Below are 20,605 nucleotides of genomic sequence, written 5' to 3' on the forward strand. Positions count from 1 at the left end.
CTGCAATATATTCCACAAGAACTCCTGAAATACAGGTGAAATGTGGAAGAACAGAGGAAGATGTCAGTGCACAGCTCTCACTAGGCAGTTCTGACCTTCCTCTCAATGACTCATAATTCTCTGTATACAAGCAATGTGATTTCAAGTTTGTCAGATGATAATACTTCATGTTACATTTAGAAATAATTTTTTAAAACCCAAATAATTAAGCTGTACTAAATCTCCACCTTCTCTGCCAGGAAGACAGTATTCTGGAGCAAGCAGGGATTGTTCTGTGTTCAGGGGTATATACAGCTCATATTAGGGAGAAAAGTGCTGATTTTTCAAACACCTACTAAATAAGACAGTCTTCTGCACAGTATGTATTGAAAATTGGGAAAGAAATGAAAACTGAGATGTACAATCTTTGCCATACTGCTTATTAAGCTCCATTCCACAGGAAGTCACATTGCTCGTCCAGGTGAAGTTCTTGAGGAGATGGACACCTGGAAAATCCATGAGACCTGCCATTCCTCCTGATGGACAGACTACATGGCAGCAGTCTGTCAGCCCATCAGAAACCCCAGAGAGAGGAGCAGAAGCACGCTCATGTAGAGGAAAGCTTACTTCTGGTCCTGTCTCACCGTGGCAGGAATTGGGTTGCTAAAGATCAGGTCAGGAGCAGGGTACTCAGGACAAAAGTGTCTCCATAAAGCACAGACAGAACAAATGACCATGTTTGTGCTACCAAACACGTGCTGCAGGGAGTGGGCCAACATCCCACAGCAGGGATCTTCTCTGCTCAGCTTCCCTGGCACAGACTGCAAAATCACTGGCAAGGAATTCAGAATCCCTGAGCTACTCAAAGGATCTTGGATAACAAGAGTGGAGGAGAGGAGCAAAATTCCACCCACTGGAAAGGGAACAGTTCCCCTTTATAGGCCTGGAAAAGAAGGACAGAAGGACAGATGTTGGAAAGCACCACAAAACAGGAGGAGTCAGGTGAGCTCTGACCCCCTACCAGCTGTCCCACAAGTTAAAATTTCATCTGGAACACTGCCTCTAAAAGCCATTTCTGGTGAAAGCTCAGCTATTTCCAACACATCTTATACCAGTTCTGCTGTCCAGAGCTGGCACAGAGCCAGAGACAAACATTCAGTATGTTGGAAATAGATAAAGTGCAAAACAAATTAACTCCCTCATGGGTATCAGCAAATATTTCCTTTCACTGTTTGTGGATTATTATTAGTAAAAATTTGGACAACCACTGGTTCTCAATAAAAGTATTAAACATGAATTTTTTTTATCCAATTCTAAATGAAACACTTTCATTTGAAAACACAAACAGGAAGTCCTGTCATTTGAATTCATGCTCTTTTTCAGAAAATATAGAAAAGTTCAGAGCAGAAGTGATGCAATGTGACAGGTGACTGGACACAAATCACAAATTGTTAAGGAATGTCATTTACAAAAGCCCATTTCTTCAAGTTAATCACCCTTATTAATAAACAAATACTAAGAATAACGTGATTTAAAATAAAATTAGTGAAAGCCAATAGAAGTTTAACTCACTCGATCACAGCAATAATTGTCCATTACGCTCCATAATGTAGCTTAGCCAGCACTAATGTCTGTCATTTCAGACTGCATTTGTAAAATGACTGGATCATAAAATGGATTTTCACAAAAGCTACATTTCAACAGCTCTCAGTTTCCAAAATACAACAGGTTTCCTTTGTAATAAGGAGTAAGCCATAGAGTGAGACAGAATAAGATATATCCTTGTAAATCTTTCCTCATGGAAGACTTACATATCCCAAACAATAGATGGAAAAGTTTAGCAAAAATCATGTCACAATGCCCCACGTCATGAAATGTCTTAAACACATACAGAAATAGTTTCTAATCTCTTTCAAGTGATAAGTCTGGTCTAAAAGTGGGTTTTTTACTAAAAGAGGTTTTTTTAGAACCTATGGATGATGTGTTGCAATTGATGTCCATAATACAGGATAAAACTTGACTTAAATTATCTTGATTACACAACCTGATTGTGGAATAAAAATTAAAAACTGTAAATTCTATTAACATCTAATAAAAAAATTCAAGCTTGTAAAATAAATTGTGTTGTTCATACTAAATTTTATATATGTGTAGTATTATTTACACCAGAAGACTTCTGCAGTTTCATTCCCCTCCAGAAGATTAAGAAGCACATTTTCCTTGTAATTTTTTGTCCAACCAATCTCATTAAGGAGTTAAATTTATTATTATACAGTCACTCCATAGAAACAAGACATACTAACATATTCTTGCTCTGTATGTAAAAATCAAACAGCTTATGGTAATCAGTTACAACATCCCATTTGTTTTTTCTATGAAATATTGTTATTTCTTACAAGCTCACCTAAACCCCTGAGATAGAACAGATTTTATAAACTATTCATGAGCAAAATTCAACACCAAGAACAGAATTAGGTATAAATAAATATAACATAATTAAACTCATATACAGATGCTTGGGGTTATAGCAGAAATCAGCATATATGCAAAAGTATGGCTTCTCCATAAAGAAGGACTCAAATTGTTACTTGAAAATGGAGCCACAATGATTTCTGTGCATACCTTGGTGCCTGCGGAACTTAAATGGATGCATAAGGGATATTCTCATCAATTCATTCGTATCAATTGCAATACAACAAGGAGAGGAATTTGAGAAGACAATGCTAAAAACGTTCTTGCTTTTTCAACACACAAACAGAAGAGATACAAATTGTGCCTGATTGCTGTCTGGGAATTTGAGAGAGATTTGTCATCTCTTCACTTTCTTTCAGAAAATTGCTAGATGCACACAGGTACATGATGAAACCCATGCCTTAATGTGAATGAATATGAAGTAATTTCCTAAAGTATTTAAACATTTCTACATTTTCTTAACATGTTACACTCAGACCTCTTCCCACCCTCACCAAGTAGTAACTTCAACACTTAGAATGAATTCCTGCCTAAATCAGAAAAAAAATAATAAGTTAGTTAATTCATCTTTGGTTTTCCTGCCAAGCATAAAAGCATGACATTATCTCTCCACACTTTGAACAGGCAGTCCACCTAATGCTGCTGCTCTGGAAGACAGCAAACTCACTGACAATCCCTTGGTATTTCTCACAGGCCAGCATCAAAAGTACCTTGTTGGTTTGGTTCCTTCTTTTGGTTTTGGTTGTTTTGTTGGGGATTTTCTTAAATGTCTTTGCAGAAAAATATGAACACCTGGTTAAAACCAAATACTAGTGATGCAACCAATTAATCAGCACAATCAACAGAACGTGCTGAGTACAACTATATCAAGGGAGCAAGCCAAGAGAATAACATGCAATTTCCATCAAAAAAGATGACAAAATACATACACTTCCCAAACATAAGGTCATGACAGTTCATTATGCATTATTAGCATACTTGCCTCTTGCACAACAGCCCACCCAGCAGAACCCAGTTAGTTTGAGTGTTATGGGTAAGTGACACCAACTGTGCAGTTACAGGATGAAAAGTAATGACTGCAACTACAAGAACCTCTGGAATAATCTGCTTCTCAACAAAGAACATTCTGGAAGGTCATAAATTGTTCAGTTCCCTGCAGATACTCTGTCTTTTCCAAGGTACATCATTACGCATTTGTAGGTTCCATCCAGCATTTGGAGGCCATGTAATAAAAATCTGGTTTTGAACAAACCTGTGGGCTCTGTTTGTTACATAATACACCTAGTACATGTAAAAAATATGAACAATAACATGTATAATTCATCATATTTACATTATCAATGTAAGAATCCCATCGATACCCAAAATACCTACATGTTTATATATACACAGCAACAACATATTCCTCCTGTCAGAGTCCAGACATAGTGATGATTTAAGAGTTTATGAATAATTTGAAGAAACTATGGAATCAAGACATTTACTACTTTAGTCATTAAAAGCTGAAGTATCAGACTTGATTTTAACCAAGTTTCATACTGCCAGAGCTATTTTAGTAGTTTTCCAGAAGAGGGTAAGAACAGTGATTTTAGTTCATTACAACCAGAAGAACATCACCTGTAATTTACCCATCAGCCAAATTAAGCACTGGAACAGCAACACTAATCTGGATGAAAGTTTTGAAGATGTGTATTGAAGGTAAGAAGGGATAAAGCATTCTGTTGCTTGTTTTGTTCAGAATCCAGGTCATGTTCTGATCTCTATGTGTATTCCCTCTTCAACCCGGTTCACAATTCCTCTTCACATCCCAGTTCCCTTTCTGCAGTCCTCCTGCCTTCCAAGTTTCTCTCTAGATTACACCTCAGACTTGCCAAGGCCATTTAAAGTTAATGAAAGTGGACTGGCTGAAATTTTCTTCAGGCTACAATTCTTCCACAGCGCTTTCATGCTTGTCTTTCATGTCAGTAATATTCTGTGTACTCACAGAAATTTAACTTAGCTTTACTACACTTGCACACAGGCAGACTGATGAAATACTACAGGAAGGAGTAGCAAATTTCATAACACATCATGCAGATCAAGCATACAGAGATTGCAGGGCTGTTCTTCCCTTTAGACTTCATCAATTTCCAGAATAATATTTCAAGCAGTTTTTCAAAAGCAAAATCTCAAAACAGCAAAGGCCTGATCCAAAATCTCAAATGATTCTATAGCTGGTCAGCATCTGTGGCTGTAAAACCTGCACTCAAAATGAAAGGAAAGCAGATACTCAACTTATCTGTGATAAATTATAAAAGCTTTTCCCAAAACATTTTATCCTAAACAACTTCTTTATTTCTAGATCTACAAAGGATCCCAGTAGAGTCATTATCATGTTAAGAGTATGTTTCTCCAAAACACAAAGGTCTTTTTATTATGATCAGTGTATCACATTCATCACCTTCAACAGTCTCAGAGGTGTTCAACTATTCATACCTGGCTCAGGAAAAAATTGATACAAAAGACCAGGTACTGTCTTCAGGAGGTGCTGAGGGAGGGAATGGGGACTGCTGGAGTTTAATGACAGGATTATACCTTAACTGGCATGTGGTCATAACTTCCAAACATAACCCAAGCACATTCAAGGGTTTCTTGAATAGCAAATAGCGCATTGTAGTTCATTTATGAAATGAAACTACACATAAACTTTCCTCTTTTGTTTTTAGTTTTTACCAACCTTGCAAAGTGGTAAACAAAAAGCCAAGACCCACATAACTTTCTCTTCATCTATGCAGATCTGGCATACCCTCTTTTCCATACATGACAATCTCAGATTAGAAAATTCTGATATTCTAAATTTATATTTAAAGCTTTGCAGTACCCGTGTGCTTAGCTGTTTGATACCCAGGAGTAGAAAACATTCATTTTTACTGAAAGAAAGCAAGTATATATTTCCTTGGAACAAAAATGGTGCAAACCTCTGTTTTCTCTCTAAGAAAGGTGAATCCCTAATATCCAGATCTGTGAAGGACTCCTTTAAAAATCTTCTGGCATAATGCTTTCCTGGATAAAGCGCCTTGATGTTTTGTGGAAGGCATTTTTCTTCTGTCATTAAAGGCTGTGACAAAAATCACTTCTGGGCTTTTTACAAATAATTAAGAGAAAATTAAATTCCTCCTGTTTTAAATGAGTTGTTTTAATTAGAAATGGAAGAAAGACATAGCTCCCAAGTGGCCCACAGTGCATTTGAGACAAACAAAACCACCATTTTCAGCAAGAAAAGCCAGTTTGTGGGTGTTGAACCCCATGTGTGCTGAGCCACACTGATGATTTCTGTAGTGCTCATAGCTAATTTACAGGCTTTCCATAATCACAGTATTACAGTGTTTCAATGATTCCTAAACATAGAGGAGTTTATCCCAACATCTCTGTCTGTAATTATCCTGTTGAATGAAAGCAAAGCAAACAGCGTAATCACATCTTAGAAAAGTGATTCCTGGGAAATTACCATATAAACCTTTCCTGTTTCTGTCCTCTGAAATGTTTCCAATTTTTGCTGTTTAACACATTTTTAGAAACCTCTGCTCATTAGAATAGAGTTTGAAGCCATTTGAGCTTTTGGAGGAAGCTCATTTCATAGGAGAAGGTTTAGCTGAGGACATCCACCTTAGGAACAGCTCGAATGACACCCCACACCCCATAATAAATGTTGTGATTGCTTTTGCTTGACCAAAAACTGCCACATGCTGTTTTCAGTTCCTTGTAGACTGAGATAAAACTGGAATTGCCTGACTGGAATTGCTAAATGTTTAGCACAGAGGAAACCTTCATTTTTAGATGAGAAGAGCAGCAGTGATTAGATGGCAGTGATTACAAAGTGGCTCAGGCAGAGATGCAGAGCTTGTCGCACATCCATGGAGGACTCTCCTCTCTCAGAATTTATTCTGCCAACCTGTCTGGATGAGCCCACTCCCGGGTGAGCCAGGCTGTCTAATGGATCAAGGAAAAGACAAAACAGGTTCACAATTAGAGCTGAGCAAGTCCTGTATGACTCCTAGCACTCCTCATTAAGCAGGTGTTTAAATTCAGAATGTCCAAGCTGCACGAGGCAGCGCTGCGACTGCAAAGGGTACCAGAGGGAGCACAAAGCACTCCAGGACTGGCTCCTTCCTGCTCCTCACCTCAGGGCTCTGGGCAGCAGCAGCCTCAGCAAAACTCCAGTGAGAATTCCAACAACTGCACCCCAATCTTTTATTTTGTTCTGTAACAGTATTGTTTATTATTTTTAATTATAAAATAAACGCATTGGCAGATCTAAATCACAGATTGAAAAAACTGACTTCCAGTTTTACAGGATCTAGCAAGGTTTTGACATGGGGAAAAACTGTTCCATAAAAGCCTCAATTTTTCTTTTATGGTCCCAGTCATGGTACTCAACCATGGAGTTTTCTAATTGTCCACCAGCAAAAACTGCCTACTCATAGATTCTGTATTTGCATACAGAATCCTTCTTCACATACGCTGCACTCTTTGTGAAAAATACCTGACAGTTGATGTAGTAAGTGTCTTCTTATAGCTTTAGACCCTTCAATGATAGTCCTAATGAAAAGTGTCTCTGTAAACATTTTTTATGACTGCACTAATTAATTTGTCAAGGTCTGTAAAGCAGTCTAAAAATCAATCTCTCAGATTTTCAGAAGACACCTACATATTTATTTGTACTTTTGCAAAATGCTACATTAATGCAAACAGTGCAAGAATTAATGTGATATTAGTTTAACCTAGCATTCCTTCAGTCAATAAATAAAATTAGAATAATTTACTCTCCCATGACTAAATGCTGAATATAGCAGTTTTTCCAGGTACATAGCCAGATGAGACCAGAAAATTAATTTCATTAAGAGTTCTTTATGCTTCTAAAACTGAATCTAACCTTTCCCATTGGACCCACTTGGTTATGATGGCCCTTGAATGAAATATATCTTAGGATGCACAACACTTTATATTGCCATCAGCATGAAGCATCACTAGGATCAGCTGCATTTGAATGAGGCCAAAGAAAAGAATTTCTGTGCCACCATTTTCAGCATGGAAAAGCTTTCCTCTAAAATAAGATGTTGGCTGTCACTTGGCACAGCAGGGAGACAAAACTGTCAAAGAAACCATCTATCCTTATCTATCTCCTTTGATACTGCTAACTCTTCTAATGCTTAGCACTGCTAAAGGCTTTAAATTCTTTCTCCTTCAGGGAAAAAATAGTCTCTTACAAGAATAAAACATTATTTGGTTTAATTCATTCTACAAGAAAAGATCTTCCGAAAGCTGAACGATGATCCCAAGGCCACATGCACTGCAGGACTAAAATGTCCTATGGGCTTAAGGCTCACATTCTTGAAGATATCCAGGTAGATGCCCAGTCCAGTTAAGTTCCAAGTGTTATCAGAGCCCAAATTCCTGTGGGATCCAGGCACTGGTATATTCCTAACACACCCCATACTTTCAAGCAGGGCTCTGTGTTTAATAGCTGTTGGTATTGCTCTGAGAGAATGATCACAGTTACCCAACATCAGCTACATGTACACCTTCAACAGAGCCAACAAAACCAGAACTGCCAGAGCTCATGCAGCCTATGGGTTGCACTGCAGCAGCCAGGGCATCAAGGGCACAAAGGCACAGACCACAGGAAAATCCCACAGCTGGCTGCTTTTGAGTGGAGATAGCTGCTGAAAGTTGCCAAATGACAACTGCAGAGCTTTGATGTCCTTAGAAACTTCAGAGGGGGCAAGGGGAGGGGGGGGAAGGTATAAGCAAATCCACGATCTGTCAACTGCTTTGGAAATCGTCCCTTATCCTTTACTGTCACCCTCTGATAGGTGCAGCTTCACAGACCATGACAACCCTAGGAGTGTCAAGCAGAGCTGCATGTTGTCATTTACCTACTGAACACACACCAGATGCTTGATATGATTAATTAGAGGTGTTTTCATAGTGCACTAAAGAGTTTTCACACCAGTTTGAAATATGAGAGTCGGCTACAAGTTATGGAAGCACAAGCTGAGAATGACAGAAACCATGAGATGACACAATTAATCAGTGAATAGAAAGGGCAAACAACACTGCTGTGTTGTGCAGGTATCACCAAAGAGGGGAACATCCCAGTTCACCATTGCCAACTTGGGTGAAAGTCAAACCAATTGCAGGGGGGGAAGGGACATAAATAAGGACAGACCACTGAGGTACCAACGCCTCCTATCTCCACCAAGGAAACTGAAACTATGTTCTTTTGATGTCAAGACTGAATTCATATTAAACCATTCACTATTTTAAAAAGCAGGAATTTGTATTTCTTGCTCTTATGAGAACAGGCACAAGAGCCATTCACAGGGAGAAATGGCTCAGCAGAATTGAACCAGAGGCAGGACATAGTCTCTTCCAGCAGTCACAAAGCTCGAGCCATGGCTGTATGGGCCAAATCCCAATCCTTTCCTTGTGCCACAGGGCTGAAGAGTGAGAGAAATCCAGCACTCCCTGTATTGTGTTCACTGACTCCTTTGATTCAACTGTAATCATTTTAAACACTGAAAATGCATCTTTGTCTTTGGAAGAACTATCTTGGTCAACAGTGCTAATGTGAATCCTCCAATAACGTTTCTAACCAGAACAGAAGCCTACTGGTATGAAAGGCAGGATTCTTTCTGGACATAACTCTCTTCTAAGATTGTTATAAACACTTTAAAGTCCAGAATTGTTGTATGCAAGCTCCCAAGCGCCTCCTAAATGAGAATAGTTGTTGCCAAGCAACTTTCAAAAGATTACCATAAAAATTCTATAGAAAAATAATCACTACCATATACAAAAAGCACAGGAATTTGTGGGGGAGTAGAAGAGTTTAAAAAAAAAAAAGGAAGAGAGAGAAGAGACACCAGAAACATTAAGTTTTCCAACTTTCTTTAGGCACTTGCTGTCACTAAATGCAGTTCTGTATGCAAAGCACAGCTCCACACCCATCTTGTCTTTGGACGTTTTACCAACAAAGAAATCCCAGGCTTCTGAAACTTAATAGCAGTTCATGCTTTTGGAAAACAGTTGCTAGTGTCCTCAGCTACCACTGCCACAGATCTGTATCTTAAACATGTGCAGAGGTACCGCTCTCACAGTCCATATCTTTAATCAGTACTTCACATCTGTATTTTTAGCCTCATCCTTCTTCCCCCACCCTCTGTGCTGACCAACCCTAGGGAAGGTCTGAAATAAATCTCAAAAGTTCAAGAAATGGCTAATAATAGCCATTACAATAATTAGAACTTTTTGAGGTGTCTACATAGTCCTTAGAGAATGAGAAAATATACATTATAGAAAATATACATTATAGAATAAATAGCCAGGACCACAAAGCAGCCCTTTAAATCATAACCTATCCAGCCAGGCAAAACAATTCCTCTGAAAGCAATTGAACTTGAAGCTTCTATTATCTCATCCCAATTCCCTGAAGCCTTAAAGAGACAAGAGATACCAAAGACTGTATCATCCATGTCTCCTGCTTCTTGGATTTTCTGATTCTTTTTTGCTGTCCCAAACAAGGGACATAACACACAAAACTAAAGCATTTTCTAACACACCAACAAAAGATGTATTTCCTCACTCCCACTCCCACCATTAAAACAACACATGGTTGAAGGAAAAAATACTTTGAACCTCCTATTTAATGGCTCCTGCCCTAAGCAGAGGGTAATATATGTTTGAAAAGCCACATGCAGGATTGCTTAGAAGCTGCATGGCAGAAATTACCTGAACAAATTTCAGTCACCTCATATCTACTTAACTTCTGTTCGAGATGAAATTCAACAAGTTCTGAGGCTATATGGCTGTGTTAATACAGATAATTGGTATTTTCACAAGCAGACACACCAGGAGGTTAATATTTGATACTTAGAGGAGGACCAAATGTTGAATTCCAGGTCCTCAAGGCTAGAGCTGCTCCCAGGCTACAGCATGGACAGCAATGAGGAGATTCTCCTCCCTCAGCAGAAACCAGAGAACTTAAATCAGTACAGATCACATACAGTTCCAAATCTTCATCCTTTTCCCTGGCAAGAACTGAAGAAACCAGGCAGAGTATTCCCAGCTACCTAGGCCTAAAAGGCTGTGCTAGCTGCCAACACTTCCTGAGCTGTTTCTTCAAAACTTGCCAGAAAAGAAGGAAAGAGTGTGATGCATCTGATTTACTGTCATTCAGGGTACAAATGTTTGCTGACTGCACAAGCTATAAAATTCACGTCTATTCATATATATTTCAAGATATTAAATTCAATTATCTTCATTGAAATAAATTGTGCATAGAGCAGTTGTGATTCTAAACTTAAATAGACCATCTTGCAGCAGAATAAATACTTGGTATTAAAAGTTTCACAAAATCAATCTGCTCAGTATCTGTCTTTCCAACATTTGAATGCTCAGAGCAGAGGTGTTTATCCTGTTCATTATCCTAAACCTTCAGTGAACAATTTAGCCTCAACATTCTGGTTTATGCAAAAAGGAAAAATGTCTCAACACTGAGATCACTGCAGCCAGAGCTGTGGACAGACTGCAGGGACTCACACATTTACAGGGAAGTACAGCCTTGGTAACTATCTAGATGGAGAAAGTAGAAGAAAACTTGGTAAAACACTAAAGCCATGCAAATCTGCAAAGGACCCTGTCTGGAGTCAGCATTGCTTGGAGCAGATGATCAGACACCAGACATCCAGGGGCCATTGGGAAGCTGAGTTTTACTTTGATTGTTTAATTTACATATTCACAGACTGTATCTAATGACTAAGAAACCCTTTGTGACTAACAACACTGCGTTAAATGTTGATGCTTATACCCAAATGTCTTGAGCCATCACAGTACTCTGCTTCAAAATATTACAGTACAATTCTGACACCTGAAGCAGTTTTACATTTACATCATCGAGGAAGGCTCAGTTGTGCTGACACAGACATGTTCAAGTGATGGCACAAGAAAAATCAGTTCATGATGAACTTCAAAAATGCATCCCAAGCAGTCATTCTGTTACTTCAGCATTTCTAATTATTATTTAAAGGGAGCATATATCAACAAGAAGTGGTGCACCATCCATAACTCCTAATTGCTGGGCTAGTTTGTCAACTTAGATTTGTGGAAGCCTTTTCAGCATATGAGAAATTTAATTAAAATGAAAGTTGGGTGCAAGCCGTCTGCACAAACTTCCTGTCACTGAGGTGCCACACAAGGCTCCCCCACTCAGGAGGTTGGTGCTCAGTTCCCAGTGGCACAGCAGTCTTCTGCTCTGCCAACACACAAGGAAGTCCCAAATATGCTAAGTCCCTATAGCCTAAAGCTATCTTTATTGGCTGAAAAATGCTGGAATTCTTCATGCAGTTTTTACAGCTATGTGCCTCCACAGCTTCCAAAACTCTTCATTCTTCCAACCTTGGTCACAATTAGTTTTGAGCCATGCTCAGGAGAATTACTTAAGAAGTCTAGCAATTATAATAAAAGTGACTGCTGAACTCTGCAGGAAAGCAATGAAATGCATAAATGCTTCCTAATCATTGTGTGATATTGAGCCCATAGTACTCTACTCATTAGCAGATTATAAAAATGGCTTAACACCCATCCAAAAATCACTGGAAGGAAAAATACAACTGTATCTGAGATAGATGTCTTAAGAAAAAAAAAAAAAAAAAAAAAAAGCCAAACCAAAAACCAAACACCAAACACCTTAGATGAGAATGCAAAATGTATCAAAATACCTGTCTTGGACCTGCAAAGATAATCCTTAACTGTTGCATATATTGATATTTGATATCAATATCAAAAAATCATGCCAAAAATAATTGCTTTTCTTAACATACTCATACACAGAGGCAGAGAAACACAGAATCAAAGTAGTGAAAAATCTAACACATTTGAGATCCTCTCTGAGAGGATTTTACCCACATGAGTTGTACATGAGTGAACAATGCTTCAGTGACATATCCTTTAACTCAGCCTCACCCTATCCAGCTCAGAAGATTAAACCACTCAGTCCAGTGAACCTGGGCAGCCAAAAGGGTGGCCAAAAGCTGTTCCTTGGACTGATGTCAGCCTAAAATCCTTGCTTGGAAACAGAAGTCTCTAACTGCTGCTTTTACATTCTTTCCAGTAAGGAGCAGAGCAGTTGTAGACACCAGAAACAAGCACTGCCTGGCTAATTTTAAGCCTAAGCAGGTGTTTTTGGACTACAAGAGACTGCCTCTAGCAAGGAGCTACACATGAGCAAAACCTTAACCATGTTGAGGAAAGTCAGTGCTAGAACAAAAAGTGGTAGGAAAACAGTATTTTTTAAAATTAATAAAATGTGGACTGGATCAAATGCACAGTAAATTTGAATTCTGATGGCATCTATCAACCTACTGTAAAAAACTGAACACAGCAACCAGACATCAGCTCCCTCAGGATTGTTGGATCTCACTAGGCATGGTAAAGAGAAATTTTTCATTAGTAATGTAGTATTATTTTTAATTGACCCAAAAAGCCAGCTGTCAAAGTGTTTTCAGTCTGCCAAACACAGCTTTCAGTGTGGAGGAGGACACCTAAGGACTTTAATATGTTTCTTACAAAGAAAATATTCACACTGGAAAATGAGTGAAAACTTAATCAAATAGATGAGAAACTGAGGGAATGCCTCCAGCATATTATGATAAATTGAGGACTGCGTTCTTAAGAGTATTATACTGTATCTATGATCAATTTCCATAATAGCTATAGATTAAAAAACAAACAAAACCAAAACAACCAGAAAAAAATGTCTTTGCCATACTCCATACAAAGGGGTTTAATCCAAAAACTGTTTCTTGGTTCTGTAATATCTTAGCTGTGAAACTTTGATGGATTGAGGAACGAAGGGGAGGGTCAAAATCCACCAACACACTCAAAGATCTAAAATTAAATATTTTCTGTACACACAATTTTGGAACTGGCAGTACCCTGTGACATCAGTGGTTTTTGGCATTGCAGCACTTTATAAGCATTTACTTTTCTGAGTATAACATTTTCCAAGAAATTTTCTCAAAATGATGGTGTGGATCATCCTCACTGTTCTCATCCCAAAACCATCTAGACTCCTCTTGTAAACTGAATGGATTCCTTGACAGCTGTATCCTCATCCATCACTCACCACATGTCCCAGGCATGTGAAGGCAGAGATCTGAAACACTCTGGAAGGGAAGATCCTGTGCTTTCAGTGTGATCATGAAACAAGCTCACATCCTGCACAGGAAATACCTATATGGACACATTTCCCCACAGTTGTTGTCTTCTGAAATTCATTCACATTTTGGAAAGAGACCATATATCATATAGACTTGGCAATGCTGCTTTGGAAGCCAGATCAGTCCCTTGCTCTGGTTCACGGCAGCGCCGCACAAACGTGCTGGCACGACAGATGGCTGGGGGAAGGTGAGGAAACAGCCATGCTTCATGTTGTATTGCTACCAAAAACAACTCTCCACCAAGCCATAGCCTCCCTACAAAACAACACACAAATAAACCCAACATGAAGTCATTTGAAAAATTCCCAACACTTTACAGGCAAAAAGATGCAAATGTTCTCTAGTATCTTCCATTATCTGTAAAGTCCAAACATAGCAAGCTTGCAATTAAGAATGTTTCATATTGTAGCTTACATCAAAAGAATCTACACCAAAAAAAGAAAAGGGGGGGGAATCCAAATGCTATCCTATCATTACAGTCAGGAGCATAAGCCCTGCCCTAGACATCATACCAAAAAATTTGGCAGGACTGCACATAAGTGATTTGAATACAAATACATTACATAACACTGACATTAAACAGGGTTCATTCTAGCCAAAGATTGAACCAAAGACTGACCTGGGTTTGTTTTGTAAAGGCATTTCTGAAGCCCAGAAAAGGCCACTAACAGAACAGCTTCATACTTCCAACTTAGAACTTCTCCATCAGTAAAAAGCCTGGATTTGCTCTTTCACCCAAAACATTGGAGATTCTCACGGATGGATAATCATTGTACTGTCTTAAGAGTCAAAGACTCTGAACTTGTGCCTATAATTTTGCTGAAGATATCAAGCTTAATATTAACCCCAGGCCTGCTAGATGTACAACTACTGAACACTGATTTCCATTGGAAATAAATTTTGTTATGGGAATCTGTAGGATACCAATGCTGTTACATCAATTGAACATATGACTGCTGGTGACTATGTAAACTTTTAAAAAACTCATCAAGCATAAGCAAATTAAACACCCTCCAGAACTTAGTCCAGACCCCAAAAGTATTTTCATAAAATGGTAAATAGACTGTTAATCAGATATTATTTAAATCTGCTTATTACTGATACAGACTGCTGACGAGAAGAGAGAAAAACATTCTGGAGGAGAACAAAGAAACACACCCACTTCCCCAGCCTGCCTACAGTGACATGCTAAATGAAAAAAAATCTACACAACCATCAGCTCAAGCAGAAGGTTTAATACAAATTGCTTGCTTTTCAACCCAAAATTTAGTATGTTCTAGTTTTATTTTGATTTTTGAATATTTAAATGCCCAAAAGCAGACATGCAATGCAGGTGGACCTCTTGGAAACAAAGTTAACAATGTGATCTTCTTTATACATAAGCAACTGATTGTAGCCAGTATATGCACTGGTCATAAGAAAAACTAAGAAGGGATTTCACTTGCAGATGTAATTTATGTACACTAACAAAATCCTCACGACTAGGGTTCTACATCCTACATAAACTATTTCACTACTTAAAAATATTCCTGTATTCATGGGAATATGACATAGGATTTTTGGACTGTCAAATGGCAGGAAGCTTCCACTGCCCTGCTCTGCTTCAGGTGCTAGTTAAATATAATTGGACCTTTGATAGATTCAGACAGTGAAAGCATTTTTCCAGTTATCAAACTTTATGCTCTTATTTAATTATTCTGCACCCTCAAGCATAAAATCCATTATTTACATAAAACACACTTTGTTCTCTATTGATAATTTCCTCACTATGTTGACTGACTCCAGCTTTATGAAAACTTCAAGGTTTAACTTCTTATCTATTTTATGCAAAAATAGATGTAAATAATGTCAAGCTGCTAAGAGAATAAACATCTCTTGAAAACCATGTGTTTGATTCCTAATGATAGAAGACCTAAAATATTCTGTACCTTCTTAACTGCAATTACTACAGCAACTGTAAAAGTAAATCAAAATCAGCTACAGAAGCAGGAGGAAAAAAACATAGTCCCTTCATGGAAGTCCTTATTAAGGAGGGAAAGGATAAGGTGTTTGGGGTTTTTCCACCTTCAGCTACTACAATTCAGTTTCCCAAAGAAAAAACAGTACTTTTTCCCCCTAATGTCAAAAATAGACCAAACACCCTAATCCTAACAAGTCATTTTGGTGCACAGTTCTTGTACAGCTCTTATAAGCCAAGTTCAGCTAATTACACATTTAATTGTCTCCAGGAAGATAATAATTAATTCACAAAAAGAAAAAAAAAGCCTTGGCTACATGCTGTAATAAAAGGTATCTGAATGTCTTACTGTAATTAAAAAGTCTTGGAGACACTGAAATGAATCTATTTTGGCAAACCTCCAGTATACAACAATTAGACATTGACTTAGAAACTCCTTAATATATAAAGGAAGAATAATGGGACTGAAAAAGAAATTGCATCCAAACTCACTCAAGCATTAGATGGGAAAAAATAAAACAATAAAAAAACACACTAGAAAAAAAAAAAAACAACAACAAAAAAAAACATGCCTTTCACACAACTTGTATAACATTAACAAGTTCTCACAAAAATTCCCCAATGCACTGAAGAGACACATGCTGTGGCTGCAGACAAATGAAAACTAGACAATATTTCCTATGCAAATTATCAGAAGGAGCTTTTTATGTTCCAATCCCATTTCCCTCCCCGTGCCACTCTCAGCTTTGCCTGTCCCCATGACTGCAGCCATGGAGAGCTGAGCCCTTCCCAGGCTCCCTGAGCCAGGTCCAGACCCACCAGCTGCTGTTCTCCAGGCTCCATGGAGGTGTTTGACACTCAACAGCAGGAAACGTGCAGAGCCATGCCTGAGTGAAAAGGGGAGATTAAAACACATCCCCTCCTTTGCCACTCAGTATCCTCAGTCAGCAAATACTGCTCACTTCATCTGTATTTGATAGGAATATCTCTGGGCATTCACTGTCTTTATTTATTGCTTGTCTCTCCCTACCAGCAAATGCCAACTTACTTAATACTGAGAACCTGATAAAATCTCTGCACCACCTGTCATGCTGGAGCCTTCCCCAGCTTTGTTTGACAAGGAGAGTGTGATGTGACTTGATATTATACAAATCTTGCTTTCTACTGTAACTTTCTGTTACTAAAAGCTGCCATGCCAGTTAGAAGATTGCCCAGCCAGCGAAGACCACTTGACAAGGGAAGTTCCCCGAGGAGCCACATTTTCTCACCGTTCTGTGCACCAGGCTGGAGAGCTCTTTACAGCAGAGACCTTCTGTACAGAGCTTTACAGCTCTTTACCACCATCAGACCTGCCTGGAGAAGTCAGCATTTTCTGGTGCACAGGCTTCCCCTTTTAACAGAGCTCCATGGCTGAGCGCCCATCTTCAACACAGGCGTACAGCACACGGAGCTGCTACCAACCACTGTGTTGTATCTGCAGACTCCCAAATATTCAAGAGTAATTAATGTCCTTTAGACTGCTTTTCTGGCTTCCTGATCCTTTTCTGATGAGGCCTCCACCTAGAAATGCATCAGTTCTCAGTACCACAACCAGCCAGCGGTCAAGGCAGCTGCCAGGCCAGCAGTACCCAGGCTGGAGCTCAGGGAGAAGTTTTGACTGTGCCCTCATCACCTGGAGCATTCCATTTTCTCAAAACCAAGGAGACCATGAAATTTGATAAAATTTAGCTCTTACAAAACAAACATTCTATTTGGACGTTCTCAGAAGCGGGGGGAAAGGGTTCAAATGAACAGTGTCACCACATCAGACAATCATTGCAGCTGCTTTTTCTCCAGGATTCCTGCAATTCAAAAATTTTAATCATCAGCATCAATGACTATGGAAACTATACTCTTCAACTGATGAAGAGTTTCTGTCAGATTTTATAATTAGCAACATTTCTTCATTGAAAGTAGGAAATTCCAAAATAATTGTTTTATTGTAGTCACAGTTATCAGTATGGTCACATAAAATGTCAGTTCCCATTTTCACCAGGCAGTTCTGTGACAGGCCTAAACTAAGGGACATGCCAAGCCAAATAAATTACCTACTGAGCATAAACAGACAAAATTCCTTAGTGCAAACAAACCATTCCTGAGTATTTAAGAAAGCTTTTTAAGAAAAAAGGCATCTTAGGATAAATGCCTTTCATTCAAAATTCATGGGCTCTGTTAATTTATCAAGTATATATTTTTGTTGGTTCTTGCACAGCTCACTTGAGGGACAGACATTTTAAGGCTAATTAAATAGAAACCACCACACTCATTGTACTCTGTACTCAGCTGAGGATGCTGCTTCCACCACACTTAGCTACTGAGGCATTTCCATTAACATGTGACCAAACTTTTTCAAATGACATGCAAATATACAAACTGATATGAATTAACAAATCAGCTAAGACTTCTTGATTTCATTTATCCATCTATTAAAAACACAATAGTACTGATTTGGCTGATGACCAGAAAGAGATTTCCAATATTTAAACCACATTTCCTCTGACACATCTTTCTGAAATACATACAAAAGTGTCATTTCAGAGCTGACACGTCACACAAGGTTTCTGCTCTATGTGCAAGTCTATCTGAACTTCCAAGCAAAACCCCAGCACCATTTCAGAAGGTTGAGCACACAGCATTGCCAAACACTTCCCTAGAAAAGATGAATCAAATGGGAACTACTGAAGCTGCCTTGTTAATAATATCTGCATAAAAGCATAAGAAACACATCTCACATACTAAAGATATGGAATAGCTGTTGGCCACTACATAAAGAGAACATAAAAATATATATTTATTAAATTATAAATGAGGATAAGAAAACTTTCATTTTTAATAGACATAGCTGGAATTCAAGTTTTTCACTGAAGCAATGTGTGTCAATGTACCAACCCAGATTCAGAGAGCAGGGCCACATGGTATGAGATTATTTTCCTAGCTTCATTCTAGGTGATCACTTGTGACTGAGCAGGGGCGCTCTGTTTGGAGTAATTTTATGATTTTTTTTGGGACACACAATAGCACTTTAAAATTGACAGAACAGTCATAAAGTGTTCTTGTTCAACTACCAAGTTAAGCAAGAACAATTGATAGTGTTTGGTAGTTTATTTGCCTTAAAACCCTGCACCATATAAAGGTTTAATATTCAAGCACTTGACATTTCTTCGGTAGGTAACAACATCAACTTCAAGATATCCACCATCTCTGTAAGGAGGAATATATGCAAAACAAACATAGCAATTAAAGCTGTATTGAGCTCACATAGCTAAAAGCACAGGAAATATGGAATGAAAACATCATTAATTCAGCTGCTATGCACACAGAGTTCCACATTCATTTTTTTTTCTTGATTAAACACATAGGTAAATATATTCGTGTTTTGAGAACAATTTAACTGAGAATTTCCACTTAGATTATAAACAAAGGATCGTTTTGCTATGGATCACAGGGCTTCACAAACAAAATTCCCAAGGAGGAGAAATCTTGCCCTTCTGAAATCAGTCCTCACATAAACACACTAAAGACCCTCAAGGCAGTCTCCTGCTTCCAGAAATTCACTGGTTCACTCAAAGGAAAGGCACAGTTCCCTTAGCACATATTATAGGTGAGACAAAAGTGCTAAACAGCTTACCAAGCAGCATCAGGCTAATTAACATCATATCAGCTGTAATTGGAAGCGATTCAGCAGTGTCAGCTCTGTAGTAGGAGCCTTTTCAGGACTCGCTGATGTGAAAGGCGAGCAGTGACACCAAGAAGTGTTTGGTTCTCCTGCCCTGTAGAGCAATTGTTCACTGGAGAGTGGTCTGGAGTCACCAGCAAAACATAATCCAGCCACTTTGCCACAGTTTCCTTCCCCTGGTGTGTTCAAACATGCTTTTGCAAGCACACCAAACTACAAGGGCTGGCTAAATCACCTCTGTGGTGCTGGGAGGGGCCAGAACAAGAACAAGATCAGAACCTCAGCTCCATCAATCCTCTGAGGTCCTCTGTTCTTTCCAAGTTACTCCGTGCAATCTGCAAGCTAAGACACATATCAACTCGACTGTCCATTTCCTACTGGGTAATACTCACCAGAAGTTTAACTCTTTTAATGAAGATATAATTAAAACATTTGTCAGGCCATGCAAACCCTGACCTACTTCTTTGCACAGCTATGAGTAATGAGAACTTCACCAATCTGACAAACTAATTAAAGAGTCTTAGTGTTGAGCGTGGCTATCAAGCATGTAGCCAAAGAAAGCAAAATAAAATTACCAAATTAACTTCAGCAGCCTCTGTGACAACCCATAAGGATCATTACTGCTGTCTAACTAAACAGAAAAATAAAAACAACTAAAAATATTCACCATGATCAATGTATTAAATCACATTAAACTATCCCTTCCTTATGAGATGTAATTTTTAGAGCATTTGTTCTAAAGGACACATGAAAGACTGAGACCTTCACAGAAACCCATACAAAATCCTTCAACTTACTGTGCTGTGGAATAAGCCTGCCCTCTAAATAAGCTGTTAAAATGGAAAAGTGCTTATTTCAGGGTTTTTTTCTCCCACAGATAAGTAGTGCTCAGGATATAAAACAGCTTAAACCCAATCCAGCATCTAAACTCAAGTCAGTGTGTTATGTCATGTTCTAAAAAGTGAAGGTATCCCACATCTCACCTATGTCATCCCACGAAAGTCATGCCTAATGTGTGACAAAAATTATTCCAGAAGAGAAAGTTCACAAGCACTAATGGAAGTCTGAGCTATTTTACAAAAGGATTTCTTGCTAAAAAAGAGTGCAGCACTATAAAAATGAGCCCAAATCACACATTTCACATTCAAGTAGAGTCTATTATCAGGATATAATATTTTCATGCATCATTTTATATTAAGGGAACTGTGTAGTCTGAGAAATGGACAT

The 20,605-nt window shown here is 38.5% G+C and overlaps 1 protein-coding gene across 2 annotated transcripts in view; it reads right to left on the reverse strand.

Moving 5' to 3' along the window:
• GRIN2A (glutamate ionotropic receptor NMDA type subunit 2A) overlaps positions 1-20,605 on the reverse strand; it is a 164,246-nt gene that overhangs the window by 84,424 nt on the left and 59,217 nt on the right. The gene's annotated exons all lie outside the window — the stretch shown is intronic.

This window comes from Lonchura striata, chromosome 16, assembly GCF_046129695.1.
Source record: "Lonchura striata isolate bLonStr1 chromosome 16, bLonStr1.mat, whole genome shotgun sequence".
Taxonomy (NCBI): domain Eukaryota; kingdom Metazoa; phylum Chordata; class Aves; order Passeriformes; family Estrildidae; genus Lonchura; species Lonchura striata.